This window comes from Paramisgurnus dabryanus, chromosome 13 (assembly GCF_030506205.2).
Source record: "Paramisgurnus dabryanus chromosome 13, PD_genome_1.1, whole genome shotgun sequence".
NCBI classification, from domain to species: domain Eukaryota; kingdom Metazoa; phylum Chordata; class Actinopteri; order Cypriniformes; family Cobitidae; genus Paramisgurnus; species Paramisgurnus dabryanus.
The window spans coordinates 38,475,623-38,495,622 of record NC_133349.1 but is presented as its reverse complement, the minus strand read 5'-3'; the positions used below and the strand labels follow the sequence as shown (position 1 = coordinate 38,495,622).

The window sequence follows — 20,000 nt, the reverse complement described above, 5'->3', positions numbered from 1 at the left end:
AGACGAGAGCGGGCGTGCTCAGGGTGGTGTGGCAGTAAGCGAATGCCGACTCGATTCGAGAGACACTTCAAGGCTAATGTGGCAACGCAATGACATTGGTAAATGGTTACAGAAAGGACGCATTCATGGGAAAAAATGACATTAAAAAATAATTAATTAATTAAATGCTTACAGCACCTGGTATTCCCAGGCGGTCTCCCATCCAAGTACTAACCAGGCCCGACCCTGCTTGGCTTCCGAGATCAGACGAGAGCGGGCGTGCTCAGGGTGGTGTGGCCGTAAGCGAGTGCTGACTCGATTCGAGAGACACTTCAAAACTAATGTGGCAACGCCATGCCATGGGAGAACGCTTACAGAAAGGACGCATTCATGGGAAAAAATGACATAAATAAATATTTAATTAAATAAATATTTAATTAATTAAATGCTTACAGAATCTGGTATTCCCAGGCGATCTCCCATCCAAGTACTAACCAGTCCCGACCCTGCTTGGCTTCCGAGATCAGACGAGAGCGGGCGTGCTCAGGGTGGTGTGGCCGTAAGCGAGTGCTGACTCGATTCGAGAGACACTTCAAGGCTAATGTGGCAACGCAATGACATCGGTAAATGGTTACAGAAAGGACGCATTCATGGGAAAAAATGACATAAAAAAAATTATTAATTAATTAAATGCTTACAGCACCTGGCATTCCCAGGCGGTCTCCCATCCAAGTACTAACCAGGCCCGACCCTGCTTGGCTTCCGAGATCAGACGAGAGCGGGCGTGCTCAGGGTGGTGTGGCCGTAAGCGAGTGCAGACTCGATTCGAGAGACACTTCAAAACTAATGTGGCAACGCCATGCCATGGGAGAACGCTTACAGAAAGGACGCATTCATGGGAAAATATGACATAAAAAATTTTTTTTATTAATTAAATGCTTACAGCACCTGGTATTCCCAGGCGGTCTCCCATCCAAGTACTAACCAGGCCCGACCCTGCTTGGCTTCCAAGATCAGACGAGAGCGGGCGTGCTCAGGGTGGTGTGGCCGTAAGCGAGTGCGGACTTGATTCGAGAGACACTTCAAAACTAATGTGGCAACGCCATGCCATGGGAGAACGCTTACAGAAAGGACGCATTCATGGGAAAAAATGACATAAAAAAATTATTAATTAATTAAATGCTTACAGCACCTGGTATTCCCAGGCGGTCTCCCATCCAAGTACTAACCAGGCCCAACCCTGCTTGGCTTCCGAGATCAGACGAGAGCGGGCGTGCTCAGGGTGGTGTGGCCGTAAGCGAGTGCTGACTCGCTTCGATAGACACTTCAAGACTTATGTGGCAACGCCATGACATCAGTGAACGCTTACAGAAAGATCGCATTCATGGGAAAAAATGACATAAATAATTAATTAATTAAATGCTTACAGCACCAGGTATTCCCAGGCGGTCTCCCGTCCAAGTACTATCCAGGCCCGACCCTGCTTGGCTTCCGAGATCAGACGAGAGCGGGCGTGCTCAGGGTGGTGTGGCCGTAAGCGAGTGCCGACTCGATTCGATAGACACTTCAAAACGTATGTGGCAACGCCATGACATCAGTGAACGCTTACAGAAAGAACGCATTCATGGGAAAAAATGACATAAATAATTAATTAATTAAATGCTTACAGCACCAGGTATTCCCAGGCGGTCTCTCATCCAAGTACTAACCAGGCCCGACCCTGCTTGGCTTCGGAGATCAGACGAGAGCGGGCGTGCTCAGGGTGGTGTGGCCGTAAGCGAGTGCGGACTTGATTCGAGAGACACTTCAAAACTAATGTGGCAACGCCATGCCATGGGAGAACGCTTACAGAAAGGACGCATTCATGGGAAAAAATGACATAAATAAATATTTAATTAAATAAATATTTAATTAATTAAATGCTTACAGAATCTGGTATTCCCAGGCGATCTCCCATCCAAGTACTAACCAGTCCCGACCCTGCTTGGCTTCCGAGATCAGACGAGAGCGGGCGTGCTCAGGGTGGTGTGGCCGTAAGCGAGTGCCGACTCGATTCGAGAGACACTTCAAGGCTAATGTGGCAACGCAATGACATTGGTAAATGGTTACAGAAAGGACGCATTCATGGGAAAAAATGACATTAAAAAATAATTAATTAATTAAATGCTTACAGCACCTGGTATTCCCAGGCGGTCTCCCATCCAAGTACTAACCAGGCCCGACCCTGCTTGGCTTCCGAGATCAGACGAGAGCGGGCGTGTTTAGGGTGGTGTGGCCGTAAGCGAGTGCTGACTCGATTTGAGAGACACTTCAAAACTAATGTGGCAACGCCATGCCATGGGAGAACGCTTACAGAAAGGACGCATTCATGGGAAAAAATGACATAAATAAATATTTAATTAAATAAATATTTAATTAATTAAATGCTTACAGAATCTGGTATTCCCAGGCGATCTCCCATCCAAGTACTAACCAGTCCCGACCCTGCTTGGCTTCCGAGATCAGACGAGAGCGGGCGTGCTCAGGGTGGTGTGGCCGTAAGCGAGTGCTGACTCGATTCGAGAGACACTTCAAGGCTAATGTGGCAACGCAATGACATCGGTAAATGGTTACAGAAAGGACGCATTCATGGGAAAAAATGACATAAAAAAAATTATTAATTAATTAAATGCTTACAGCACCTGGTATTCCCAGGCGGTCTCCCATCCAAGTACTAACCAGGCCCGACCCTGCTTGGCTTCCGAGATCAGACGAGAGCGGGCGTGCTAAGGGTGGTGTGGCCGTAAGCGAGTGCAGACTCGATTCGAGAGACACTTCAAAACTAATGTGGCAACGCCATGCCATGGGAGAACGCTTACAGAAAGGACGCATTCATGGGAAAATATGACATAAAAAAAAAATTTTATTAATTAAATGCTTACAGCACCTGGTATTCCCAGGCGGTCTCCCATCCAAGTACTAACCAGGCCCGACCCTGCTTGGCTTCCGAGATCAGACGAGAGCGGGCGTGCTCAGGGTGGTGTGGCCGTAAGCGAGTGCGGACTTGATTCGAGAGACACTTCAAAACTAATGTGGCAACGCCATGCCATGGGAGAACGCTTACAGAAAGGACGCATTCATGGGAAAAAATGACATAAAAAAATTATTAATTAATTAAATGCATACAGCACCTGGTATTCCCAGGCGGTCTCCCATCCAAGTACTAACCAGGCCCAACCCTGCTTGGCTTCCGAGATCAGACGAGAGCGGGCGTGCTCAGGGTGGTGTGGCCGTAAGCGAGTGCTGACTCGCTTCGATAGACACTTCAAGACTTATGTGGCAACGCCATGACATCAGTGAACGCTTACAGAAAGATCGCATTCATGGGAAAAAATGACATAAATAATTAATTAATTAAATGCTTACAGCACCAGGTATTCCCAGGCGGTCTCCCATCCAAGTACTAACCAGGCCCGACCCTGCTTGGCTTCCGAGATCAGACGAGAGCGGGTGTGCTCAGGGTGGTGTGGCCGTAAGCGAGTGCCGACTCGATTCGATAGACACTTCAAGACTTATGTGGCAACGCCATGACATCAGTGAACGCTTACAGAAAGAACGCATTCATGGGAAAAAATGACATAAATAATTAATTAATTAAATGCTTACAGCACCAGGTATTCCCAGGCGGTCTCCCATCCAAGTACTATCCAGGCCCGACCCTGCTTGGCTTCCGAGATCAGACGAGAGCGGGCGTGCTCAGGGTGGTGTGGCCGTAAGCGAGTGCCGACTCGATTCGATAGACACTTCAAAACGTATGTGGCAACGCCATGACATCAGTGAACGCTTACAGAAAGAACACATTCATGGGAAAAAATGACATAAATAATTAATTAATTAAATGCTTACAGCACCAGGTATTCCCAGGCGGTCTCTCATCCAAGTACTAACCAGGCCCGACCCTGCTTGGCTTCGGAGATCAGACGAGAGCGGGCGTGCTCAGGGTGGTGTGGCCGTAAGCGAGTGCGGACTTGATTCGAGAGACACTTCAAAAATAATGTGGCAACGCCATGCCATGGGAGAACGCTTACAGAAAGGACGCATTCATGGGAAAAATGACATAAATAATTAATTAATTAAATTCTTACAGCACCAGGTATTCCCAGGCGGTCTCCCATCCAAGTACTAACCAGGCCCGACCCTGCTTGGCTTCCGAGATCAGACGAGAGCGGGCGTGCTCAGGGTGGTGTGGCAGTAAGCGAGTGCCGACTCGATTCGAGAGACACTTCAAGGCTAATGTGGCAACGCAATGACATTGGTAAATGGTTACAGAAAGGACGCATTCATGGGAAAAAATGACATTAAAAAATAATTAATTAATTAAATGCTTACAGCACCTGGAATTCCCAGGCGGTCTCCCATCCAAGTACTAACCAGGCCCGACCCTGCTTGGCTTCCGAGATCAGACGAGAGCGGGCGTGCTCAGGGTGGTGTGGCCGTAAGCAAGTGCTGACTCGATTCGAGAGACACTTCAAAACTAATGTGGCAACGCCATGCCATGGGAGAACGCTTACAGAAAGGACGCATTCATGGGAAAAAATGACATAAATAAATATTTAATTAAATAAATATTTAATTAATTAAATGCTTACAGAATCTGGTATTCCCAGGCGATCTCCCATCCAAGTACTAACCAGTCCCGACCCTGCTTGGCTTCCGAGATCAGACGAGAGCGGGGGTGCTCAGGGTGGTGTGGCCGTAAGCGAGTGCTGACTCGATTCGAGAGACACTTCAAGGCTAATGTGGCAACGCAATGACATCGGTAAATGGTTACAGAAAGGACGCATTCATGGGAAAAAATGACATAAAAAAATTTATTAATTAATTAAATGCTTACAGCACCTGGTATTCCCAGGCGGTCTCCCATCCAAGTACTAACCAGGCCCGACCCTGCTTGGCTTCCGAGATCAGACGAGAGCGGGCGTGCTCAGGGTGGTGTGGCCATAAGCGAGTGCAGACTCGATTCGAGAGACACTTCAAAACTAATGTGGCAACGCCATGCCATGGGAGAACGCTTACAGAAAGGACGCATTCATGGGAAAATATGACATAAAAAAAAATTTTTATTAATTAAATGCTTACAGCACCTGGTATTCCCAGGCGGTCTCCCATCCAAGTACTAACCAGGCCCGACCCTGCTTGGCTTCCGAGATCAGACGAGAGCGGGCGTGCTCAGGGTGGTGTGGCCGTAAGCGAGTGCGGACTTGATTCGAGAGACACTTCAAAACTAATGTGGCAACGCCATGCCATGGGAGAACGCTTACAGAAAGGACGCATTCATGGGAAAAAATGACATAAAAAAATTATTAATTAATTAAATGCTTACAGCACCTGGTATTCCCAGGCGGTCTCCCATCCAAGTACTAACCAGGCCCGACGCTGCTTGGCTTCCGAGATCAGACGAGAGCGGGCGTGCTCAGGGTGGTGTGGCCGTAAGCGAGTGCTGACTCGATTCGATAGACACTTCAAGACTTATGTGGCAACGCCATGACATCAGTGAACGCTTGCAGAAAGATCGCATTCATGGGAAAAAATGACATAAATAAATTTTTAATTAATTAAATGCTTACAGCACCTGGTACTCCCAGGCGGTCTCCCATCCAAGTACTAACCAGGCCCGACCCTGCTTGGCTTCCGAGATCAGACGAGAGCGGGCGTGCTCAGGGTGGTGTGGCCGTAAGCGAGTGCCGACTCGATTCGATAGACACTTCAAGACTTATGTGGCAACGCCATGACATCAGTGAACGCTTACAGAAAGAACGCATTCATGGGAAAAAATGACATAAATAATTAATTAATTAAATGCTTACAGCACCAGGTATTCCCAGGTGGTCTCCCATCCAAGTACTATCCAGGCCCGACCCTGCTTGGCTTCCGAGATCAGACGAGAGCGGGCGTGCTCAGGGTGGTGTGGCCGTAAGCGAGTGCCGACTCGATTCGATAGACACTTCAAAACTTATGTGGCAACGCCATGACATCATTGAACGCTTACAGAAAGAACGCATTCATGGGAAAAAATGACATAAATAATTAATTAATTAAATGCTTACAGCACCAGGTATTCCCAGGCGGTCTCCCATCCAAGTACTAACCAGGCCCGACCCTGCTTGGCTTCCGAGATCAGACGAGAGCGGGCGTGCTCAGGGTGGTGTGGCCGTAAGCGAGTGCTGACTCGCTTCGATAGACACTTCAAGACTTATGTGGCAACGCCATGCCATGGGAAAACGCTTACAGAAAGGACGCATTCATGGGAAAAAATGACATAAAAAAATTATTAATTAATTAAATGCTTAAGGCACCTGGTATTCCCAGGCGGTCTCCCATCCAAGTACTAACCAGGCCCAACCCTGCTTGGCTTCCGAGATCAGACGAGAGCGGGCGTGCTCAGGGTGGTGTGGCCGTAAGCGAGTGCTGACTCGCTTCGATAGACACTTCAAGACTTATGTGGCAACGCCATGACATCAGTGAACGCTTACAGAAAGATCGCATTCATGGGAAAAAATGACATAAATAATTAATTAATTAAATGCTTACAGATCCTGGTATTCCCAGGCGGTCTCCCATCCAAGTACTAACCAGGCCCGACCCTGCTTGGCTTCCGAGATCAGACGAGAGCGGGCTTGCTCAGGGTGGTGTGGCCGTAAGCGAGTGCTGACTTGATTCGAGAGACACTTCAAAACTAATGTGGCAACGCCATGCCATGGGAGAACGCTTACAGAAAGGACGCATTCATGGGAAAAATGACATAAATAATTAATTAATTAAATGCTTACAGCACCAGGTATTCCCAGGCGGTCTCCCATCCAAGTACTAACCAGGCCCGACCCTGCTTGGCTTCCGAGATCAGACGAGAGCGGGCGTGCTCAGGGTGGTGTGTCCGTAAACGAGTGCTGACTCGATTCGAGAGACACTTTAAGGCTAATGTGGCAACGCAATGACATCGGTAAATGGTTACAGAAAGGACGCATTCATGGGAAAAAATGACATAAAAAAAATAATTAATTAATTAAATGCTTACAGCACCTGGTATTCCCAGGCGGTCTCCCATCCAAGTACTAACCAGGCCCGACCCTGCTTGGCTTCCGAGATCAGACGAGAGCGTGCGTGCTCAGGGTGGTGTGGCCGTAAGCGAGTGCCGACTCGATTCGATAGACACTTCAAGACTTATGTGGCAACGCCATGACATCAGTGAACGCTTACAGAAAGAACGCATTCATGGGAAAAAATGACATAAATAATTAATTAATTAAATGCTTACAGCACCAGGTATTCCCAGGCGGTCTCCCATCCAAGTACTAAGCAGGCCCGACCCTGCTTGGCTTCCGAGATCAGACGAGAGCGGGCGTGCTCAGGGTGGTGTGGCCGTAAGCGAGTGCGGACTTGATTCGAGAGACACTTCAAAACTAATGTGGCAACGCCATGCCATGGGAGAACGCTTACAGAAAGGACGCATTCATGGGAAAAAATGACATAAAAAAATTATTAATTAATTAAATGCTTACAGCACCTGGTATTCCCAGGCGGTCTCCCATCCAAGTACTAACCAGGCCCAACCCTGCTTGGCTTCCGAGATCAGACGAGAGCGGGCGTGCTCAGTGTGGTGTGGCCGTAAGCGAGTGCTGACTCGCTTCGATTGACACTTCAAGACTTATGTGGCAACGCCATGACATCAGTGAACGCTTACAGAAAGATCGCATTCATGGGAAAAAATGACATAAATAATTAATTAATTAAATGCTTACAGAACCTGGTATTCCCAGGCGGTCTCCCATCCAAGTACTAACCAGGCCCGACCCTGCTTGGCTTCCGAGATCAGACGAGAGCGGGCTTGCTCAGGGTGGTGTGGCCGTAAGCGAGTGCTGACTCGATTCGAGAGACACTTCAAAACTAATGTGGCAACGCTTACAGAAAGGACGCATTCATGGGAAAAATGACATAAATAATTAATTAATTAAATGCTTACAGCACCAGGTATTCCCAGGCGGTCTCCCATCCAAGTACTAACCAGGCCCGACCCTGCTTGGCTTCCGAGATCAGACGAGAGCGGGCGTGCTCAGGGTGGTGTGGCCGTAAACGAGTGCTGACTCGATTCGAGAGACACTTCAAGGCTAATGTGGCAACGCAATGACATCGGTAAATGGTTACAGAAAGGACGCATTCATGGGAAAAAATGACATAAAAAAAATAATTAATTAATTAAATGCTTACAGCACCTGGTATTCCCAGGCGGTCTCCCATCCAAGTACTAACCAGGCCCGACCCTGCTTGGCTTCCGAGATCAGACGAGAGCGGGCGTGCTCAGGGTGGTGTGGCCGTAAGCGAGTGCTGACTCGCTTCGATAGACACTTCAAGACTTATGTGGCAACGCCATGACATCAGTGAACGCTTACAGAAAGATCGCATTCATGGGAAAAAATGACATAAATAAATTTTTAATTAATTAAATGCTTACAGCACCTGGTATTCCCAGGCGGTCTCCCATCCAAGTACTAACCAGGCCCGGCCCTGCTTGGCTTCCGAGATCAGACGAGAGCGGGTGTGCTCAGGGTGGTGTGGCCGTAAGCGAGTGCCGACTCGATTCGATAGACACTTCAAGACTTATGTGGCAACGCCATGACATCAGTGAACGCTTACAGAAAGAACGCATTCATGGGAAAAAATGACATAAATAATTAATTAATTAAATGCTTACAGCACCAGGTATTCCCAGGCGGTCTCCCGTCCAAGTACTATCCAGGCCCGACCCTGCTTGGCTTCCGAGATCAGACGAGAGCGGGCGTGCTCAGGGTGGTGTGGCCGTAAGCGAGTGCTGACTCGATTCGATAGACACTTCAAAACGTATGTGGCAACGCCATGACATCAGTGAACGCTTACAGAAAGAACGCATTCATGGGAAAAAATGACATAAAAAAAATTATTAATTAATTAAATGCTTACAGCACCTGGTATTCCCAGGCGGTCTCTCATCCAAGTACTAACCAGGCCCGACCCTACTTGGCTTCGGAGATCAGACGAGAGCGGGCGTGCTCAGGGTGGTGTGGCCGTAAGCGAGTGCAGACTCGATTCGAGAGACACTTCAAAACTAATGTGGCAACGCCATGCCATGGGAGAACGCTTACAGAAAGGACGCATTCATGGGAAAATATGACATAAAAAAAAAATTTTATTAATTAAATGCTTACAGCACCTGGTATTCCCAGTCGGTCTCCCATCCAAGTACTAACCAGGCCCGACCCTGCTTGGCTTCCGAGATCAGACGAGAGCGGGCGTGCTCAGGGTGGTGTGGCCGTAAGCGAGTGCTGACTCGCTTCGATAGACACTTCAAGACTTATGTGGCAACGCCATGACATCAGTGAACGCTTACAGAAAGATCGCATTCATGGGAAAAAATGACATGAATAAATTTTTAATTAATTAAATGCTTACAGCACCTGGTACTCCCAGGCGGTCTCCCATCCAAGTACTAACCAGGCCCGACCCTGCTTGGCTTCCGAGATCAGACGAGAGCGGGCGTGCTCAGGGTGGTGTGGCCGTAAGCGAGTGCCGACTCGATTCGATAGACACTTCAAGACTTATGTGGCAACGCCATGACATCAGTGAACGCTTACAGAAAGAACGCATTCATGGGAAAAAATGACATAAATAATTAATTAATTAAATGCTTACAGCACCAGGTATTCCCAGGTGGTCTCCCATCCAAGTACTATCCAGGCCCGACCCTGCTTGGCTTCCGAGATCAGACGAGAGCGGGCGTGCTCAGGGTGGTGTGGCCGTAAGCGAGTGCCGACTCGATTCGATAGACACTTCAAAACTTATGTGGCAACGCCATGACATCAGTGAACGCTTACAGAAAGAACGCATTCATGGGAAAAAATGACATAAATAATTAATTAATTAAATGCTTACAGCACCAGGAATTCCCAGGCGGTCTCCCATCCAAGTACTAACCAGGCCCGACCCTGCTTGGCTTCCGAGATCAGACGAGAGCGGGCGTGCTCAGGGTGGTGTGGCCGTAAGCGAGTGCTGACTCGCTTCGATAGACACTTCAAGACTTATGTGGCAACGCCATGCCATGGGAGAACGCTTACAGAAAGGACGCATTCATGGGAAAAAATGACATAAAAAAATTATTAATTAATTAAATGCTTACAGAACCTGGTATTCCCAGGCGGTCTCCCATCCAAGTACTAACCAGGCCCAACCCTGCTTGGCTTCCGAGATCAGACGAGAGCGGGCGTGCTCAGGGTGGTGTGGCCGTAAACGAGTGCTGACTCGATTCGAGAGACACTTCAAGGCTAATGTGGCAACGCAATGACATCGGTAAATGGTTACAGAAAGGACGCATTCATGGGAAAAAATGACATTAAAAAATAATTAATTAATTAAATGCTTACAGCACCTGGTATTCCCAGGCGGTCTCCCATCCAAGTACTAACCAGGCCCGACCCTGCTTGGCTTCCGAGATCAGACGAGAGCTGGCGTGCTCAGGGTGGTGTGGCCGTAAGCGAGTGTTGACTCGATTCGAGAGACACTTCAAAACTAATGTGGCAACGCCATGCCATGGGAGAACGCTTACAGAAAGGACGCATTCATGGGAAAAAATGACATAAATAAATATTTAATTAAATAAATATTTAATTAATTAAATGCTTACAGAACCTGGTATTCCCAGGCGATCTCCCATCCAAGTACTAACCAGTCCCGACCCTGCTTGGCTTCCGAGATCAGACGAGAGCGGGCGTGCTCAGGGTGGTGTGGCAGTAAGCGAGTGCCGACTCGATTCGAGAGACACTTCAAAACTTATGTGGCAACGCCATGACATCAGTGAACGCTTACAGAAAGAACGCATTCATGGGAAAAATGACATAAATAATTAATTAATTAAATGCTTACAGCACCAGGTATTCCCAGGCGATCTCCCATCCAAGTACTAACCAGTCCCGACCCTGCTTGGCTTCCGAGATCAGACGAGAGCGGGCGTGCTCAGGTTGGTGTGGCCGTAAACGAGTGCTGACTCGATTCGAGAGACACTTCAAGGCTAATGTGGCAACGCAATGACATCGGTAAATGGTTACAGAAAGGACGCATTCATGGGAAAAAATGACATAAATAATTAATTAATTAAATGCTTACAGCACCTGGTATTCCCAGGCGGTCTCTCATCCAAGTACTAACCAGGCCCGACCCTGCTTGGCTTCGGAGATCAGACGAGAGCGGGCGTGCTCAGGGTGGTGTGGCCGTAAGCGAGTGCAGACTCGATTCGAGAGACACTTCAAAACTAATGTGGCAACGCCATGCCATGGGAGAACGCTTACAGAAAGGACGCATTCATGGGAAAATATGACATAAATAATTAATTAATTAAATTCTTACAGCACCAGGTATTCCCAGTCGGTCTCCCATCCAAGTACTAACCAGGCCCGACCCTGCTTGGCTTCCGAGATCAGACGAGAGCGGGCGTGCTCAGGGTGGTGTGGCCGTAAACGAGTGCTGACTCGATTCGAGAGACACTTCAAGGCTAATGTGGCAACGCAATGACATCGGTAAATGGTTACAGAAAGGACGCATTCATGGGAAAAAATGACATTAAAAAAATAATTAATTAATTAAATGCTTACAGCACCTGGTATTCCCAGGCGGTCTCCCATCCAAGTACTAACCAGGCCCGACCCTGCTTGGCTTCCGAGATCAGACGAGAGCGGGCGTGCTCAGGGTGGTGTGGCCGTAAGCGAGTGCTGACTCGCTTCGATAGACACTTCAAGACTTATGTGGCAACGCCATGACATCAGTGAACGCTTACAGAAAGATCGCATTCATGGGAAAAAATGACATAAATAAATTTTTAATTAATTAAATGCTTACAGCACCTGGTATTCCCAGGCGGTCTCCCATCCAAGTACTAACCAGGCCCGACCCTGCTTGGCTTCCGAGATCAGACGAGAGCGGGTGTGCTCAGGGTGGTGTGTCCGTAAGCGAGTGCCGACTCGATTCGATAGACACTTCAAGACTTATGTGGCAACGCCATGACATCAGTGAACGCTTACAGAAAGAACGCATTCATGGGAAAAAATGACATAAATAATTAATTAATTAAATGCTTACAGCACCAGGTATTCCCAGGCGGTCTCCCATCCAAGTACTAACCAGGCCCGACCCTGCTTGGCTTCCGAGATCAGACGAGAGCTGGCGTGCTCAGGGTGGTGTGGCCGTAAGCGAGTGCTGACTCGATTCGAGAGACACTTCAAAACTAATGTGGCAACGCCATGCCATGGGAGAACGCTTACAGAAAGGACGCATTCATGGGAAAAAATGACATAAATAAATATTTAATTAAATAAATATTTAATTAATTAAATGCTTACAGAACCTGGTATTCCCAGGCGATCTCCCATCCAAGTACTAACCAGTCCCGACCCTGCTTGGCTTCTGAGATCAGACGAGAGCGGGCGTGCTCAGGGTGGTGTGGCAGTAAGCGAGTGCCGACTCGATTCGAGAGACACTTCAAAACTTATGTGGCAACGCCATGACATCAGTGAACGCTTACAGAAAGAACGCATTCATGGGAAAAATGACATAAATAATTAATTAATTAAATGCTTACAGCACCAGGTATTCCCAGGCGGTCTCCCATCCAAGTACTAACCAGGCCCGACCCTGCTTGGCTTCCGAGATCAGACGAGAGCGGGCGTGCTCAGGGTGGCGTGGCCGTAAGCGAGTGCTGACTCGATTCGAGAGACACTTCAAAACTAATGTGGCAACGCCATGCCATGGGAGAACGCTTACAGAAAGGACGCATTCATGGGAAAAATGACATAAATAATTAATTAATTAAATTCTTACAGCACCAGGTATTCCCAGGCGGTCTCCCATCCAAGTACTAACCAGGCCCGACCCTGCTTGGCTTCCGAGATCAGACGAGAGCGGGCGTGCTCAGGGTGGTGTGGCAGTAAGCGAGTGCCGACTCGATTCGAGAGATACTTCAAGGCTAATGTGGCAACGCAATGACATTGGTAAATGGTTACAGAAAGGACGCATTCATGGGAAAAAATGACATTAAAAAATAATTAATTAATTAAATGCTTACAGCACCTGGTATTCCCAGGCGGTCTCCCATCCAAGTACTAACCAGGCCCGACCCTGCTTGGCTTCCGAGATCAGACGAGAGCGGGCGTGCTCAGGGTGGTGTGGCCGTAAACGAGTGCTGACTCGATACGAGAGACACTTCAAAACTAATGTGGCAACGCCATGCCATGGGAGAACGCTTACAGAAAGGACGCATTCATGGGAAAAAATGACATAAATAAATATTTAATTAAATAAATATTTAATTAATTAAATGCTTACAGAATCTGGTATTCCCAGGCGATCTCCCATCCAAGTACTAACCAGTCCCGACCCTGCTTGGCTTCCGAGATCAGACGAGAGCGGGCGTGCTCAGGGTGGTGTGGCCGTAAGCGAGTGCTGACTCGATTCGAGAGACACTTCAAGGCTAATGTGGCAACGCAATGACATCGGTAAATGGTTACAGAAAGGACGCATTCATGGGAAAAAATGACATAAAAAAAATTATTAATTAATTAAATGCTTACAGCACCTGGTATTCCCAGGCGGTCTCCCATCCAAGTACTAACCAGGCCCGACCCTGCTTGGCTTCCGAGATCAGACGAGAGCGGGCGTGCTCAGGGTGGTGTGGCCGTAAGCGAGTGCAGACTCGATTCGAGAGACACTTCAAAACTAATGTGGCAACGCCATGCCATGGGAGAACGCTTACAGAAAGGACGCATTCATGGGAAAATATGACATAAAAAAAAAATTTTATTAATTAAATGCTTACAGCACCTGGTATTCCCAGGCGGTCTCCCATCCAAGTACTAACCAGGCCCGACCCTGCTTGGCTTCCGAGATCAGACGAGAGCGGGCGTGCTCAGGGTGGTGTGGCCGTAAGCGAGTGCAGACTCGATTCGAGAGACACTTCAAAACTAATGTGGCAACGCCATGCCATGGGAGAACGCTTACAGAAAGGACGCATTCATGGGAAAATATGACATAAAAAAAAATTTTATTAATTAGATGCTTACAGCACCTGGTATTCCCAGGCGGTCTCCCATCCAAGTACTAACCAGGCCCGACGCTGCTTGGCTTCCGAGATCAGACGAGAGCGGGCGTGCTCAGGGTGGTGTGGCCGTAAGCGAGTGCTGACTCGCTTCGATAGACACTTCAAGACTTATGTGGCAACGCCATGACATCAGTGAACGCTTACAGAAAGATCGCATTCATGGGAAAAAATGACATAAATAAATTTTTAATTAATTAAATGCTTACAGCACCTGGTACTCCCAGGCGGTCTCCCATCCAAGTACTAACCAGGCCCGACCCTGCTTGGCTTCCGAGATCAGACGAGAGCGGGCGTGCTCAGGGTGGTGTGGCCGTAAGCGAGTGCCGACTCGATTCGATAGACACTTCAAGACTTATGTGGCAACGCCATGACATCAGTGAACGCTTACAGAAAGAACGCATTCATGGGAAAAAAATGACATAAATAATTAATTAATTAAATGCTTACAGCACCAGGTATTCCCAGGTGGTCTCCCATCCAAGTACTATCCAGGCCCGACCCTGCTTGGCTTCTGAGATCAGACGAGAGCGGGCGTGCTCAGGGTGGTGTGGCCGTAAGCGAGTGCCGACTCGATTCGATAGACACTTCAAAACTTATGTGGCAACGCCATGACATCAGTGAACGCTTACAGAAAGAACGCATTCATGGGAAAAAATGACATAAATAATTAATTAATTAAATGCTTACAGCACCAGGTATTCCCAGGCGGTCTCCCATCCAAGTACTAACCAGGCCCGACCCTGCTTGGCTTCCGAGATCAGACGAGAGCGGGCGTGCTCAGGGTGGTGTGGCCGTAAGCGAGTGCTGACTCGCTTCGATAGACACTTCAAGACTTATGTGGCAACGCCATGCCATGGGAGAACGCTTACAGAAAGGACGCATTCATGGGAAAAAATGACATAAAAAAATTATTAATTAATTAAATGCTTACAGCACCTGGTATTCCCAGGCGGTCTCCCATCCAAGTACTAACCAGGCCCGACACTGCTTGGCTTCCGAGATCAGACGAGAGCGGGCGTGCTCAGGGTGGTGTGGCCGTAAACGAGTGCTGACTCGATTCGAGAGACACTTCAAGGCTAATGTGGCAACGCAATGACATCGGTAAATGGTTACAGAAAGGACGCATTCATGGGAAAAAATGACATTAAAAAATAATTAATTAATTAAATGCTTACAGCACCTGGTATTCCCAGGCGGTCTCCCATCCAAGTACTAACCAGGCCCGACCCTGCTTGGCTTCCGAGATCAGACGAGAGCTGGCGTGCTCAGGGTGGTGTGGCCGTAAGCGAGTGCTGACTCGATTCGAGAGACACTTCAAAACTAATGTGGCAACGCCATGCCATGGGAGAACGCTTACAGAAAGGACGCATTCATGGGAAAAAATGACATAAATAAATATTTAATTAAATAAATATTTAATTAATTAAATGCTTACAGAACCTGGTATTCCCAGGCGATCTCCCATCCAAGTACTAACCAGTCCCGACCCTGCTTGGCTTCCGAGATCAGACGAGAGCGGGCGTGCTCAGGGTGGTGTGGCAGTAAGCGAGTGCCGACTCGATTCGAGAGACACTTCAAAACTTATGTGGCAACGCCATGACATCAGTGAACGCTTACAGAAAGAACGCATTCATGGGAAAAATGACATAAATAATTAATTAATTAAATGCTTACAGCACCAGGTATTCCCAGGCGGTCTCCCATCCAAGTACTAACCAGGCCCGACCCTGCTTGGCTTCCGAGATCAGACGAGAGCGGGCGTGCTCAGGGTGGTGTGGCCGTAAGCGAGTGCTGACTCGATTCGAGAGACACTTCAAAACTAATGTGGCAACGCCATGCCATGGGAGAACGCTTACAGAAAGGACGCATTCATGGGAAAAAATGACATAAATAAATATTTAATTAAATAAATATTTAATTAATTAAATGCTTACAGAATCTGGTATTCCCAGGCGATCTCCCATCCAAGTACTAACCAGTCCCGACCCTGCTTGGCTTCCGAGATCAGACGAGAGCGGGCGTGCTCAGGGTGGTGTGGCCGTAAGCGAGTGCTGACTCGATTCGAGAGACACTTCAAGGCTAATGTGGCAACGCAATGACATCGGTAAATGGTTACAGAAAGGACGCATTCATGGGAAAAAATGACATAAAAAAAATTATTAATTAATTAAATGCTTACAGCACCTGGTATTCCCAGGCGGTCTCCCATCCAAGTACTAACCAGGCCCGACCCTGCTTGGCTTCCGAGATCAGACGAGAGCGGGCGTGCTCAGGGTGGTGTGGCCGTAAGCGAGTGCAGACTCGATTCGAGAGACACTTCAAAACTAATGTGGCAACGCCATGCCATGGGAGAACGCTTACAGAAAGGACGCATTCATGGGAAAATATGACATAAAAAAAAATTTTTATTAATTAAATGCTTACAGCACCTGGTATTCCCAGGCGGTCTCCCATCCAAGTACTAACCAGGCCCGACCCTGCTTGGCTTCCGAGATCAGACGAGAGCGGGCGTGCTCAGGGTGGTGTGGCCGTAAGCGAGTGCAGACTCGATTCGAGAGACACTTCAAAACTAATGTGGCAACGCCATGCCATGGGAGAACGCTTACAGAAAGGACGCATTCATGGGAAAATATGACATAAAAAAAAATGTATTAATTAAATGCTTACAGCACCTGGTATTCCCAGGCGGTCTCCCATCCAAGTACTAACCAGGCCCGACCCTGCTTGGCTTCCGAGATCAGACGAGAGCGGGCGTGCTCAGGGTGGTGTGGCCGTAAGCGAGTGCGGACTTGATTCGAGAGACACTTCAAAACTAATGTGGCAACGCCATGCCATGGGAGAACGCTTACAGAAAGGACGCATTCATGGGAAAAAATGACATAAAAAAATTATTAATTAATTAAATGCTTACAGCACCTGGTATTCCCAGGCGGTCTCCCATCCAAGTACTAACCAGGCCCGACGCTGCTTGGCTTCCGAGATCAGACGAGAGCGGGCGTGCTCAGGGTGGTGTGGCCGTAAGCGAGTGCTGACTCGCTTCGATAGACACTTCAAGACTTATGTGGCAACGCCATGACATCAGTGAACGCTTACAGAAAGATCGCATTCATGGGAAAAAATGACATAAATAAATTTTTAATTAATTAAATGCTTACAGCACCTGGTACTCCCAGGCGGTCTCCCATCCAAGTACTAACCAGGCCCGACCCTGCTTGGCTTCCGAGATCAGACGAGAGCGGGCGTGCTCAGGGTGGTGTGGCCGTAAGCGAGTGCCGACTCGATTCGATAGACACTTCAAGACTTATGTGGCAACGCCATGACATCAGTGAACGCTTACAGAAAGAACGCATTCATGGGAAAAAATGACATAAATAATTAATTAATTAAATGCTTACAGCACCAGGTATTCCCAGGTGGTCTCCCATCCAAGTACTATCCAGGCCCGACCCTGCTTGGCTTCCGAGATCAGACGAGAGCGGGCGTGCTCAGGGTGGTGTGGCCGTAAGCGAGTGCCGACTCGATTCGATAGACACTTCAAAACTTATGTGGCAACGCCATGACATCAGTGAACGCTTACAGAAAGAACGCATTCATGGGAAAAAATGACATAAATAATTAATTAATTAAATGCTTACAGCACCAGGTATTCCCAGGCGGTCTCCCATCCAAGTACTAACCAGGCCCGACCCTGCTTGGCTTCCGAGATCAGACGAGAGCGGGCGTGCTCAGGGTGGTGTGGCCGTAAGCGAGTGCTGACTCGCTTCGATAGACACTTCAAGACTTATGTGGCAACGCCATGCCATGGGAGAACGCTTACAGAAAGGACGCATTCATGGGAAAAAATGACATAAAAAAATTATTAATTAATTAAATGCTTACAGCACCTGGTATTCCCAGGCGGTCTCCCATCCAAGTACTAACCAGGCCCAACCCTGCTTGGCTTCCGAGATCAGACGAGAGCGGGCGTGCTCAGGGTGGTGTGGCCGTAAGCGAGTGCTGACTCGCTTCGATAGACACTTCAAGACTTATGTGGCAACGCCATGACATCAGTGAACGCTTACAGAAAGATCGCATTCATGGGAAAAAATGACATAAATAATTAATTAATTAAATGCTTACAGCACCAGGTATTCCCAGGCGGTCTCCCATCCAAGTACTAACCAGGCCCGACCCTGCTTGGCTTCCGAGATCAGACGAGAGCGGGCGTGCTCAGGGTGGTGTGGCCGTAAACGAGTGCTGACTCGATTCGAGAGACACTTCAAGGCTAATGTGGCAACGCAATGACATCGGTAAATGGTTACAGAAAGGACGCATTCATGGGAAAAAATGACATAAAAAAAATAATTAATTAATTAAATGCTTACAGCACCTGGTATTCCCAGGCGGTCTCCCATCCAAGTACTATCCAGGCCCGACCCTGCTTGGCTTCCGAGATCAGACGAGAGCGTGCGTGCTCAGGGTGGTGTGGCCGTAAGCGAGTGCCGACTCGATTCGATAGACACTTCAAGACTTATGTGGCAACGCCATGACATCAGTGAACGCTTACAGAAAGAACGCATTCATGGGAAAAAATGACATAAATAATTAATTAATTAAATGCTTACAGCACCAGGTATTCCCAGGCGGTCTCCCATCCAAGTACTAACCAGGCCCGACGCTGCTTGGCTTCCGAGATCAGACGAGAGCGGGCGTGCTCAGGGTGGTGTGGCCGTAAGCGAGTGCTGACTCGCTTCGATAGACACTTCAAGACTTATGTGGCAACGCCATGACATCAGTGAACGCTTACAGAAAGATCGCATTCATGGGAAAAAATGACATAAATAAATTTTTAATTAATTAAATGCTTACAGCACCTGGTACTCCCAGGCGGTCTCCCATCCAAGTACTAACCAGGCCCGACCCTGCTTGGCTTCCGAGATCAGACGAGAGCGGGCGTGCTCAGGGTGGTGTGGCCGTAAGCGAGTGCCGACTCGATTCGATAGACACTTCAAGACTTATGTGGCAACGCCATGACATCAGTGAACGCTTACAGAAAGAACGCATTCATGGGAAAAAATGACATAAATAATTAATTAATTAAATGCTTACAGCACCAGGTATTCCCAGGTGGTCTCCCATCCAAGTACTATCCAGGCCCGACCCTGCTTGGCTTCCGAGATCAGACGAGAGCGGGCGTGCTCAGGGTGGTGTGGCCGTAAGCGAGTGCCGACTCGATTCGATAGACACTTCAAAACTTATGTGGCAACGCCATGACATCAGTGAACGCTTACAGAAAGAACGCATTCATGGGAAAAAATGACATAAATAATTAATTAATTAAATGCTTACAGCACCAGGTATTCCCAGGCGGTCTCCCATCCAAGTACTAACCAGGCCCGACCCTGCTTGGCTTCCGAGATCAGACGAGAGCGGGCGTGCTCAGGGTGGTGTGGCCGTAAGCGAGTGCTGACTCGCTTCGATAGACACTTCAAGACTTATGTGGCAACGCCATGCCATGGGAGAACGCTTACAGAAAGGACGCATTCATGGGAAAAAATGACATAAAAAAATTATTAATTAATTAAATGCTTACAGCACCTGGTATTCCCAGGCGGTCTCCCATCCAAGTACTAACCAGGCCCAACCCTGCTTGGCTTCCGAGATCAGACGAGAGCGGGCGTGCTCAGGGTGGTGTGGCCGTAAGCGAGTGCTGACTCGCTTCGATAGACACTTCAAGACTTATGTGGCAACGCCATGACATCAGTGAACGCTTACAGAAAGATCGCATTCATGGGAAAAAATGACATAAATAATTAATTAATTAAATGCTTACAGCACCAGGTATTCCCAGGCGGTCTCCCATCCAAGTACTAACCAGGCCCGACCCTGC

At 48.1% G+C, this 20,000-nt stretch overlaps 62 non-coding genes and 21 pseudogenes across 62 annotated transcripts in view; all 83 read right to left on the bottom strand.

The window, feature by feature from the left end:
- Positions 1 to 40, bottom strand: part of LOC135742220 (5S ribosomal RNA) — a 119-nt pseudogene extending 79 nt beyond the window's left edge.
- Positions 41 to 165: 125 nt separating this feature from the next.
- On the bottom strand, positions 166 to 284 carry LOC135742876 (5S ribosomal RNA). The gene has a single exon (XR_010530279.1). It is a non-coding gene; the product is annotated as a 5S ribosomal RNA (ribosomal RNA).
- Positions 285 to 425: 141 nt separating this feature from the next.
- Positions 426 to 544, bottom strand: LOC135742539 (5S ribosomal RNA; annotated as a pseudogene).
- Positions 545 to 670: 126 nt separating this feature from the next.
- On the bottom strand, positions 671 to 789 carry LOC135741760 (5S ribosomal RNA). The gene has a single exon (XR_010529605.1). It is a non-coding gene; the product is annotated as a 5S ribosomal RNA (ribosomal RNA).
- Positions 790 to 915: 126 nt separating this feature from the next.
- LOC135741876 (5S ribosomal RNA) lies at positions 916 to 1,034 on the bottom strand. The gene has a single exon (XR_010529716.1). It is a non-coding gene; the product is annotated as a 5S ribosomal RNA (ribosomal RNA).
- A 125-nt stretch (positions 1,035 to 1,159) lies between these two features.
- On the bottom strand, positions 1,160 to 1,278 carry LOC135742806 (5S ribosomal RNA). Its single transcript, XR_010530211.1, has one exon. It is a non-coding gene; the product is annotated as a 5S ribosomal RNA (ribosomal RNA).
- A 121-nt stretch (positions 1,279 to 1,399) lies between these two features.
- On the bottom strand, positions 1,400 to 1,518 carry LOC135741909 (5S ribosomal RNA). Its single transcript, XR_010529748.1, has one exon. It is a non-coding gene; the product is annotated as a 5S ribosomal RNA (ribosomal RNA).
- A 121-nt stretch (positions 1,519 to 1,639) lies between these two features.
- LOC135742464 (5S ribosomal RNA) lies at positions 1,640 to 1,758 on the bottom strand (annotated as a pseudogene).
- Positions 1,759 to 1,899: 141 nt separating this feature from the next.
- On the bottom strand, positions 1,900 to 2,018 carry LOC135742540 (5S ribosomal RNA; annotated as a pseudogene).
- A 125-nt stretch (positions 2,019 to 2,143) lies between these two features.
- On the bottom strand, positions 2,144 to 2,262 carry LOC135742995 (5S ribosomal RNA). Its single transcript, XR_010530397.1, has one exon. It is a non-coding gene; the product is annotated as a 5S ribosomal RNA (ribosomal RNA).
- Positions 2,263 to 2,403: 141 nt separating this feature from the next.
- On the bottom strand, positions 2,404 to 2,522 carry LOC135742541 (5S ribosomal RNA; annotated as a pseudogene).
- Positions 2,523 to 2,648: 126 nt separating this feature from the next.
- LOC135741779 (5S ribosomal RNA) lies at positions 2,649 to 2,767 on the bottom strand. The gene has a single exon (XR_010529624.1). It is a non-coding gene; the product is annotated as a 5S ribosomal RNA (ribosomal RNA).
- A 126-nt stretch (positions 2,768 to 2,893) lies between these two features.
- Positions 2,894 to 3,012, bottom strand: LOC135742877 (5S ribosomal RNA). Its single transcript, XR_010530280.1, has one exon. It is a non-coding gene; the product is annotated as a 5S ribosomal RNA (ribosomal RNA).
- Positions 3,013 to 3,137: 125 nt separating this feature from the next.
- On the bottom strand, positions 3,138 to 3,256 carry LOC135741774 (5S ribosomal RNA). The gene has a single exon (XR_010529619.1). It is a non-coding gene; the product is annotated as a 5S ribosomal RNA (ribosomal RNA).
- Positions 3,257 to 3,377: 121 nt separating this feature from the next.
- LOC135742030 (5S ribosomal RNA) lies at positions 3,378 to 3,496 on the bottom strand. The gene has a single exon (XR_010529862.1). It is a non-coding gene; the product is annotated as a 5S ribosomal RNA (ribosomal RNA).
- A 121-nt stretch (positions 3,497 to 3,617) lies between these two features.
- Positions 3,618 to 3,736, bottom strand: LOC135742981 (5S ribosomal RNA). Its single transcript, XR_010530382.1, has one exon. It is a non-coding gene; the product is annotated as a 5S ribosomal RNA (ribosomal RNA).
- A 121-nt stretch (positions 3,737 to 3,857) lies between these two features.
- LOC135742465 (5S ribosomal RNA) lies at positions 3,858 to 3,976 on the bottom strand (annotated as a pseudogene).
- Positions 3,977 to 4,096: 120 nt separating this feature from the next.
- On the bottom strand, positions 4,097 to 4,215 carry LOC135742221 (5S ribosomal RNA; annotated as a pseudogene).
- Positions 4,216 to 4,340: 125 nt separating this feature from the next.
- On the bottom strand, positions 4,341 to 4,459 carry LOC135742964 (5S ribosomal RNA). Its single transcript, XR_010530365.1, has one exon. It is a non-coding gene; the product is annotated as a 5S ribosomal RNA (ribosomal RNA).
- A 141-nt stretch (positions 4,460 to 4,600) lies between these two features.
- On the bottom strand, positions 4,601 to 4,719 carry LOC135742565 (5S ribosomal RNA; annotated as a pseudogene).
- Positions 4,720 to 4,845: 126 nt separating this feature from the next.
- LOC135743031 (5S ribosomal RNA) lies at positions 4,846 to 4,964 on the bottom strand. The gene has a single exon (XR_010530431.1). It is a non-coding gene; the product is annotated as a 5S ribosomal RNA (ribosomal RNA).
- A 126-nt stretch (positions 4,965 to 5,090) lies between these two features.
- Positions 5,091 to 5,209, bottom strand: LOC135742878 (5S ribosomal RNA). Its single transcript, XR_010530281.1, has one exon. It is a non-coding gene; the product is annotated as a 5S ribosomal RNA (ribosomal RNA).
- A 125-nt stretch (positions 5,210 to 5,334) lies between these two features.
- LOC135742020 (5S ribosomal RNA) lies at positions 5,335 to 5,453 on the bottom strand. The gene has a single exon (XR_010529853.1). It is a non-coding gene; the product is annotated as a 5S ribosomal RNA (ribosomal RNA).
- Positions 5,454 to 5,578: 125 nt separating this feature from the next.
- On the bottom strand, positions 5,579 to 5,697 carry LOC135743005 (5S ribosomal RNA). Its single transcript, XR_010530406.1, has one exon. It is a non-coding gene; the product is annotated as a 5S ribosomal RNA (ribosomal RNA).
- Positions 5,698 to 5,818: 121 nt separating this feature from the next.
- On the bottom strand, positions 5,819 to 5,937 carry LOC135742960 (5S ribosomal RNA). The gene has a single exon (XR_010530361.1). It is a non-coding gene; the product is annotated as a 5S ribosomal RNA (ribosomal RNA).
- A 121-nt stretch (positions 5,938 to 6,058) lies between these two features.
- On the bottom strand, positions 6,059 to 6,177 carry LOC135742949 (5S ribosomal RNA). The gene has a single exon (XR_010530350.1). It is a non-coding gene; the product is annotated as a 5S ribosomal RNA (ribosomal RNA).
- A 125-nt stretch (positions 6,178 to 6,302) lies between these two features.
- LOC135741903 (5S ribosomal RNA) lies at positions 6,303 to 6,421 on the bottom strand. Its single transcript, XR_010529742.1, has one exon. It is a non-coding gene; the product is annotated as a 5S ribosomal RNA (ribosomal RNA).
- A 121-nt stretch (positions 6,422 to 6,542) lies between these two features.
- Positions 6,543 to 6,661, bottom strand: LOC135742503 (5S ribosomal RNA; annotated as a pseudogene).
- Positions 6,662 to 6,781: 120 nt separating this feature from the next.
- LOC135742172 (5S ribosomal RNA) lies at positions 6,782 to 6,900 on the bottom strand (annotated as a pseudogene).
- A 126-nt stretch (positions 6,901 to 7,026) lies between these two features.
- On the bottom strand, positions 7,027 to 7,145 carry LOC135741971 (5S ribosomal RNA). The gene has a single exon (XR_010529806.1). It is a non-coding gene; the product is annotated as a 5S ribosomal RNA (ribosomal RNA).
- A 121-nt stretch (positions 7,146 to 7,266) lies between these two features.
- LOC135741943 (5S ribosomal RNA) lies at positions 7,267 to 7,385 on the bottom strand. The gene has a single exon (XR_010529780.1). It is a non-coding gene; the product is annotated as a 5S ribosomal RNA (ribosomal RNA).
- Positions 7,386 to 7,510: 125 nt separating this feature from the next.
- LOC135741839 (5S ribosomal RNA) lies at positions 7,511 to 7,629 on the bottom strand. The gene has a single exon (XR_010529681.1). It is a non-coding gene; the product is annotated as a 5S ribosomal RNA (ribosomal RNA).
- Positions 7,630 to 7,750: 121 nt separating this feature from the next.
- On the bottom strand, positions 7,751 to 7,869 carry LOC135742404 (5S ribosomal RNA; annotated as a pseudogene).
- Positions 7,870 to 7,971: 102 nt separating this feature from the next.
- LOC135741754 (5S ribosomal RNA) lies at positions 7,972 to 8,090 on the bottom strand. Its single transcript, XR_010529599.1, has one exon. It is a non-coding gene; the product is annotated as a 5S ribosomal RNA (ribosomal RNA).
- A 126-nt stretch (positions 8,091 to 8,216) lies between these two features.
- Positions 8,217 to 8,335, bottom strand: LOC135742879 (5S ribosomal RNA). The gene has a single exon (XR_010530282.1). It is a non-coding gene; the product is annotated as a 5S ribosomal RNA (ribosomal RNA).
- Positions 8,336 to 8,460: 125 nt separating this feature from the next.
- LOC135742851 (5S ribosomal RNA) lies at positions 8,461 to 8,579 on the bottom strand. The gene has a single exon (XR_010530255.1). It is a non-coding gene; the product is annotated as a 5S ribosomal RNA (ribosomal RNA).
- Positions 8,580 to 8,700: 121 nt separating this feature from the next.
- On the bottom strand, positions 8,701 to 8,819 carry LOC135741910 (5S ribosomal RNA). The gene has a single exon (XR_010529749.1). It is a non-coding gene; the product is annotated as a 5S ribosomal RNA (ribosomal RNA).
- Positions 8,820 to 8,945: 126 nt separating this feature from the next.
- LOC135742530 (5S ribosomal RNA) lies at positions 8,946 to 9,064 on the bottom strand (annotated as a pseudogene).
- Positions 9,065 to 9,190: 126 nt separating this feature from the next.
- On the bottom strand, positions 9,191 to 9,309 carry LOC135741810 (5S ribosomal RNA). Its single transcript, XR_010529653.1, has one exon. It is a non-coding gene; the product is annotated as a 5S ribosomal RNA (ribosomal RNA).
- Positions 9,310 to 9,434: 125 nt separating this feature from the next.
- Positions 9,435 to 9,553, bottom strand: LOC135743006 (5S ribosomal RNA). Its single transcript, XR_010530407.1, has one exon. It is a non-coding gene; the product is annotated as a 5S ribosomal RNA (ribosomal RNA).
- A 121-nt stretch (positions 9,554 to 9,674) lies between these two features.
- LOC135742961 (5S ribosomal RNA) lies at positions 9,675 to 9,793 on the bottom strand. Its single transcript, XR_010530362.1, has one exon. It is a non-coding gene; the product is annotated as a 5S ribosomal RNA (ribosomal RNA).
- Positions 9,794 to 9,914: 121 nt separating this feature from the next.
- LOC135742967 (5S ribosomal RNA) lies at positions 9,915 to 10,033 on the bottom strand. Its single transcript, XR_010530368.1, has one exon. It is a non-coding gene; the product is annotated as a 5S ribosomal RNA (ribosomal RNA).
- Positions 10,034 to 10,158: 125 nt separating this feature from the next.
- On the bottom strand, positions 10,159 to 10,277 carry LOC135742108 (5S ribosomal RNA). Its single transcript, XR_010529938.1, has one exon. It is a non-coding gene; the product is annotated as a 5S ribosomal RNA (ribosomal RNA).
- Positions 10,278 to 10,402: 125 nt separating this feature from the next.
- On the bottom strand, positions 10,403 to 10,521 carry LOC135741978 (5S ribosomal RNA). The gene has a single exon (XR_010529813.1). It is a non-coding gene; the product is annotated as a 5S ribosomal RNA (ribosomal RNA).
- Positions 10,522 to 10,662: 141 nt separating this feature from the next.
- Positions 10,663 to 10,781, bottom strand: LOC135742595 (5S ribosomal RNA; annotated as a pseudogene).
- A 120-nt stretch (positions 10,782 to 10,901) lies between these two features.
- LOC135742566 (5S ribosomal RNA) lies at positions 10,902 to 11,020 on the bottom strand (annotated as a pseudogene).
- Positions 11,021 to 11,141: 121 nt separating this feature from the next.
- Positions 11,142 to 11,260, bottom strand: LOC135742459 (5S ribosomal RNA; annotated as a pseudogene).
- A 121-nt stretch (positions 11,261 to 11,381) lies between these two features.
- Positions 11,382 to 11,500, bottom strand: LOC135742243 (5S ribosomal RNA; annotated as a pseudogene).
- Positions 11,501 to 11,626: 126 nt separating this feature from the next.
- LOC135742880 (5S ribosomal RNA) lies at positions 11,627 to 11,745 on the bottom strand. Its single transcript, XR_010530283.1, has one exon. It is a non-coding gene; the product is annotated as a 5S ribosomal RNA (ribosomal RNA).
- A 125-nt stretch (positions 11,746 to 11,870) lies between these two features.
- On the bottom strand, positions 11,871 to 11,989 carry LOC135741828 (5S ribosomal RNA). Its single transcript, XR_010529670.1, has one exon. It is a non-coding gene; the product is annotated as a 5S ribosomal RNA (ribosomal RNA).
- A 121-nt stretch (positions 11,990 to 12,110) lies between these two features.
- Positions 12,111 to 12,229, bottom strand: LOC135741994 (5S ribosomal RNA). The gene has a single exon (XR_010529827.1). It is a non-coding gene; the product is annotated as a 5S ribosomal RNA (ribosomal RNA).
- Positions 12,230 to 12,370: 141 nt separating this feature from the next.
- On the bottom strand, positions 12,371 to 12,489 carry LOC135742610 (5S ribosomal RNA; annotated as a pseudogene).
- Positions 12,490 to 12,609: 120 nt separating this feature from the next.
- LOC135741822 (5S ribosomal RNA) lies at positions 12,610 to 12,728 on the bottom strand. The gene has a single exon (XR_010529664.1). It is a non-coding gene; the product is annotated as a 5S ribosomal RNA (ribosomal RNA).
- A 120-nt stretch (positions 12,729 to 12,848) lies between these two features.
- Positions 12,849 to 12,967, bottom strand: LOC135742222 (5S ribosomal RNA; annotated as a pseudogene).
- A 125-nt stretch (positions 12,968 to 13,092) lies between these two features.
- LOC135743030 (5S ribosomal RNA) lies at positions 13,093 to 13,211 on the bottom strand. Its single transcript, XR_010530430.1, has one exon. It is a non-coding gene; the product is annotated as a 5S ribosomal RNA (ribosomal RNA).
- A 141-nt stretch (positions 13,212 to 13,352) lies between these two features.
- On the bottom strand, positions 13,353 to 13,471 carry LOC135742542 (5S ribosomal RNA; annotated as a pseudogene).
- A 126-nt stretch (positions 13,472 to 13,597) lies between these two features.
- LOC135742881 (5S ribosomal RNA) lies at positions 13,598 to 13,716 on the bottom strand. The gene has a single exon (XR_010530284.1). It is a non-coding gene; the product is annotated as a 5S ribosomal RNA (ribosomal RNA).
- A 126-nt stretch (positions 13,717 to 13,842) lies between these two features.
- On the bottom strand, positions 13,843 to 13,961 carry LOC135742882 (5S ribosomal RNA). Its single transcript, XR_010530285.1, has one exon. It is a non-coding gene; the product is annotated as a 5S ribosomal RNA (ribosomal RNA).
- Positions 13,962 to 14,086: 125 nt separating this feature from the next.
- LOC135742021 (5S ribosomal RNA) lies at positions 14,087 to 14,205 on the bottom strand. Its single transcript, XR_010529854.1, has one exon. It is a non-coding gene; the product is annotated as a 5S ribosomal RNA (ribosomal RNA).
- A 125-nt stretch (positions 14,206 to 14,330) lies between these two features.
- LOC135743007 (5S ribosomal RNA) lies at positions 14,331 to 14,449 on the bottom strand. Its single transcript, XR_010530408.1, has one exon. It is a non-coding gene; the product is annotated as a 5S ribosomal RNA (ribosomal RNA).
- A 122-nt stretch (positions 14,450 to 14,571) lies between these two features.
- On the bottom strand, positions 14,572 to 14,690 carry LOC135742016 (5S ribosomal RNA). Its single transcript, XR_010529849.1, has one exon. It is a non-coding gene; the product is annotated as a 5S ribosomal RNA (ribosomal RNA).
- A 121-nt stretch (positions 14,691 to 14,811) lies between these two features.
- LOC135742950 (5S ribosomal RNA) lies at positions 14,812 to 14,930 on the bottom strand. Its single transcript, XR_010530351.1, has one exon. It is a non-coding gene; the product is annotated as a 5S ribosomal RNA (ribosomal RNA).
- A 125-nt stretch (positions 14,931 to 15,055) lies between these two features.
- On the bottom strand, positions 15,056 to 15,174 carry LOC135742146 (5S ribosomal RNA). The gene has a single exon (XR_010529975.1). It is a non-coding gene; the product is annotated as a 5S ribosomal RNA (ribosomal RNA).
- Positions 15,175 to 15,299: 125 nt separating this feature from the next.
- On the bottom strand, positions 15,300 to 15,418 carry LOC135741979 (5S ribosomal RNA). Its single transcript, XR_010529814.1, has one exon. It is a non-coding gene; the product is annotated as a 5S ribosomal RNA (ribosomal RNA).
- A 141-nt stretch (positions 15,419 to 15,559) lies between these two features.
- LOC135742596 (5S ribosomal RNA) lies at positions 15,560 to 15,678 on the bottom strand (annotated as a pseudogene).
- A 120-nt stretch (positions 15,679 to 15,798) lies between these two features.
- LOC135742951 (5S ribosomal RNA) lies at positions 15,799 to 15,917 on the bottom strand. The gene has a single exon (XR_010530352.1). It is a non-coding gene; the product is annotated as a 5S ribosomal RNA (ribosomal RNA).
- A 141-nt stretch (positions 15,918 to 16,058) lies between these two features.
- Positions 16,059 to 16,177, bottom strand: LOC135742543 (5S ribosomal RNA; annotated as a pseudogene).
- A 126-nt stretch (positions 16,178 to 16,303) lies between these two features.
- LOC135742883 (5S ribosomal RNA) lies at positions 16,304 to 16,422 on the bottom strand. Its single transcript, XR_010530286.1, has one exon. It is a non-coding gene; the product is annotated as a 5S ribosomal RNA (ribosomal RNA).
- A 126-nt stretch (positions 16,423 to 16,548) lies between these two features.
- LOC135742884 (5S ribosomal RNA) lies at positions 16,549 to 16,667 on the bottom strand. The gene has a single exon (XR_010530287.1). It is a non-coding gene; the product is annotated as a 5S ribosomal RNA (ribosomal RNA).
- Positions 16,668 to 16,791: 124 nt separating this feature from the next.
- Positions 16,792 to 16,910, bottom strand: LOC135742886 (5S ribosomal RNA). Its single transcript, XR_010530289.1, has one exon. It is a non-coding gene; the product is annotated as a 5S ribosomal RNA (ribosomal RNA).
- A 125-nt stretch (positions 16,911 to 17,035) lies between these two features.
- On the bottom strand, positions 17,036 to 17,154 carry LOC135742022 (5S ribosomal RNA). Its single transcript, XR_010529855.1, has one exon. It is a non-coding gene; the product is annotated as a 5S ribosomal RNA (ribosomal RNA).
- A 125-nt stretch (positions 17,155 to 17,279) lies between these two features.
- Positions 17,280 to 17,398, bottom strand: LOC135743008 (5S ribosomal RNA). Its single transcript, XR_010530409.1, has one exon. It is a non-coding gene; the product is annotated as a 5S ribosomal RNA (ribosomal RNA).
- A 121-nt stretch (positions 17,399 to 17,519) lies between these two features.
- LOC135742962 (5S ribosomal RNA) lies at positions 17,520 to 17,638 on the bottom strand. The gene has a single exon (XR_010530363.1). It is a non-coding gene; the product is annotated as a 5S ribosomal RNA (ribosomal RNA).
- A 121-nt stretch (positions 17,639 to 17,759) lies between these two features.
- LOC135742952 (5S ribosomal RNA) lies at positions 17,760 to 17,878 on the bottom strand. Its single transcript, XR_010530353.1, has one exon. It is a non-coding gene; the product is annotated as a 5S ribosomal RNA (ribosomal RNA).
- A 125-nt stretch (positions 17,879 to 18,003) lies between these two features.
- On the bottom strand, positions 18,004 to 18,122 carry LOC135742817 (5S ribosomal RNA). The gene has a single exon (XR_010530222.1). It is a non-coding gene; the product is annotated as a 5S ribosomal RNA (ribosomal RNA).
- A 121-nt stretch (positions 18,123 to 18,243) lies between these two features.
- On the bottom strand, positions 18,244 to 18,362 carry LOC135741755 (5S ribosomal RNA). Its single transcript, XR_010529600.1, has one exon. It is a non-coding gene; the product is annotated as a 5S ribosomal RNA (ribosomal RNA).
- A 126-nt stretch (positions 18,363 to 18,488) lies between these two features.
- On the bottom strand, positions 18,489 to 18,607 carry LOC135742052 (5S ribosomal RNA). Its single transcript, XR_010529883.1, has one exon. It is a non-coding gene; the product is annotated as a 5S ribosomal RNA (ribosomal RNA).
- Positions 18,608 to 18,728: 121 nt separating this feature from the next.
- LOC135742047 (5S ribosomal RNA) lies at positions 18,729 to 18,847 on the bottom strand. Its single transcript, XR_010529878.1, has one exon. It is a non-coding gene; the product is annotated as a 5S ribosomal RNA (ribosomal RNA).
- A 125-nt stretch (positions 18,848 to 18,972) lies between these two features.
- LOC135743009 (5S ribosomal RNA) lies at positions 18,973 to 19,091 on the bottom strand. Its single transcript, XR_010530410.1, has one exon. It is a non-coding gene; the product is annotated as a 5S ribosomal RNA (ribosomal RNA).
- A 121-nt stretch (positions 19,092 to 19,212) lies between these two features.
- On the bottom strand, positions 19,213 to 19,331 carry LOC135742963 (5S ribosomal RNA). The gene has a single exon (XR_010530364.1). It is a non-coding gene; the product is annotated as a 5S ribosomal RNA (ribosomal RNA).
- Positions 19,332 to 19,452: 121 nt separating this feature from the next.
- Positions 19,453 to 19,571, bottom strand: LOC135742953 (5S ribosomal RNA). The gene has a single exon (XR_010530354.1). It is a non-coding gene; the product is annotated as a 5S ribosomal RNA (ribosomal RNA).
- Positions 19,572 to 19,696: 125 nt separating this feature from the next.
- On the bottom strand, positions 19,697 to 19,815 carry LOC135742829 (5S ribosomal RNA). The gene has a single exon (XR_010530233.1). It is a non-coding gene; the product is annotated as a 5S ribosomal RNA (ribosomal RNA).
- Positions 19,816 to 19,936: 121 nt separating this feature from the next.
- The window catches only part of LOC135741757 (5S ribosomal RNA), a 119-nt gene continuing 55 nt past the window's right edge, over positions 19,937 to 20,000 (bottom strand). Inside the window, exon 1 of the ribosomal RNA XR_010529602.1 lies at positions 19,937 to 20,000. This exon is cut by the window's right edge and continues 55 nt beyond it. This is a non-coding gene — a ribosomal RNA (5S ribosomal RNA).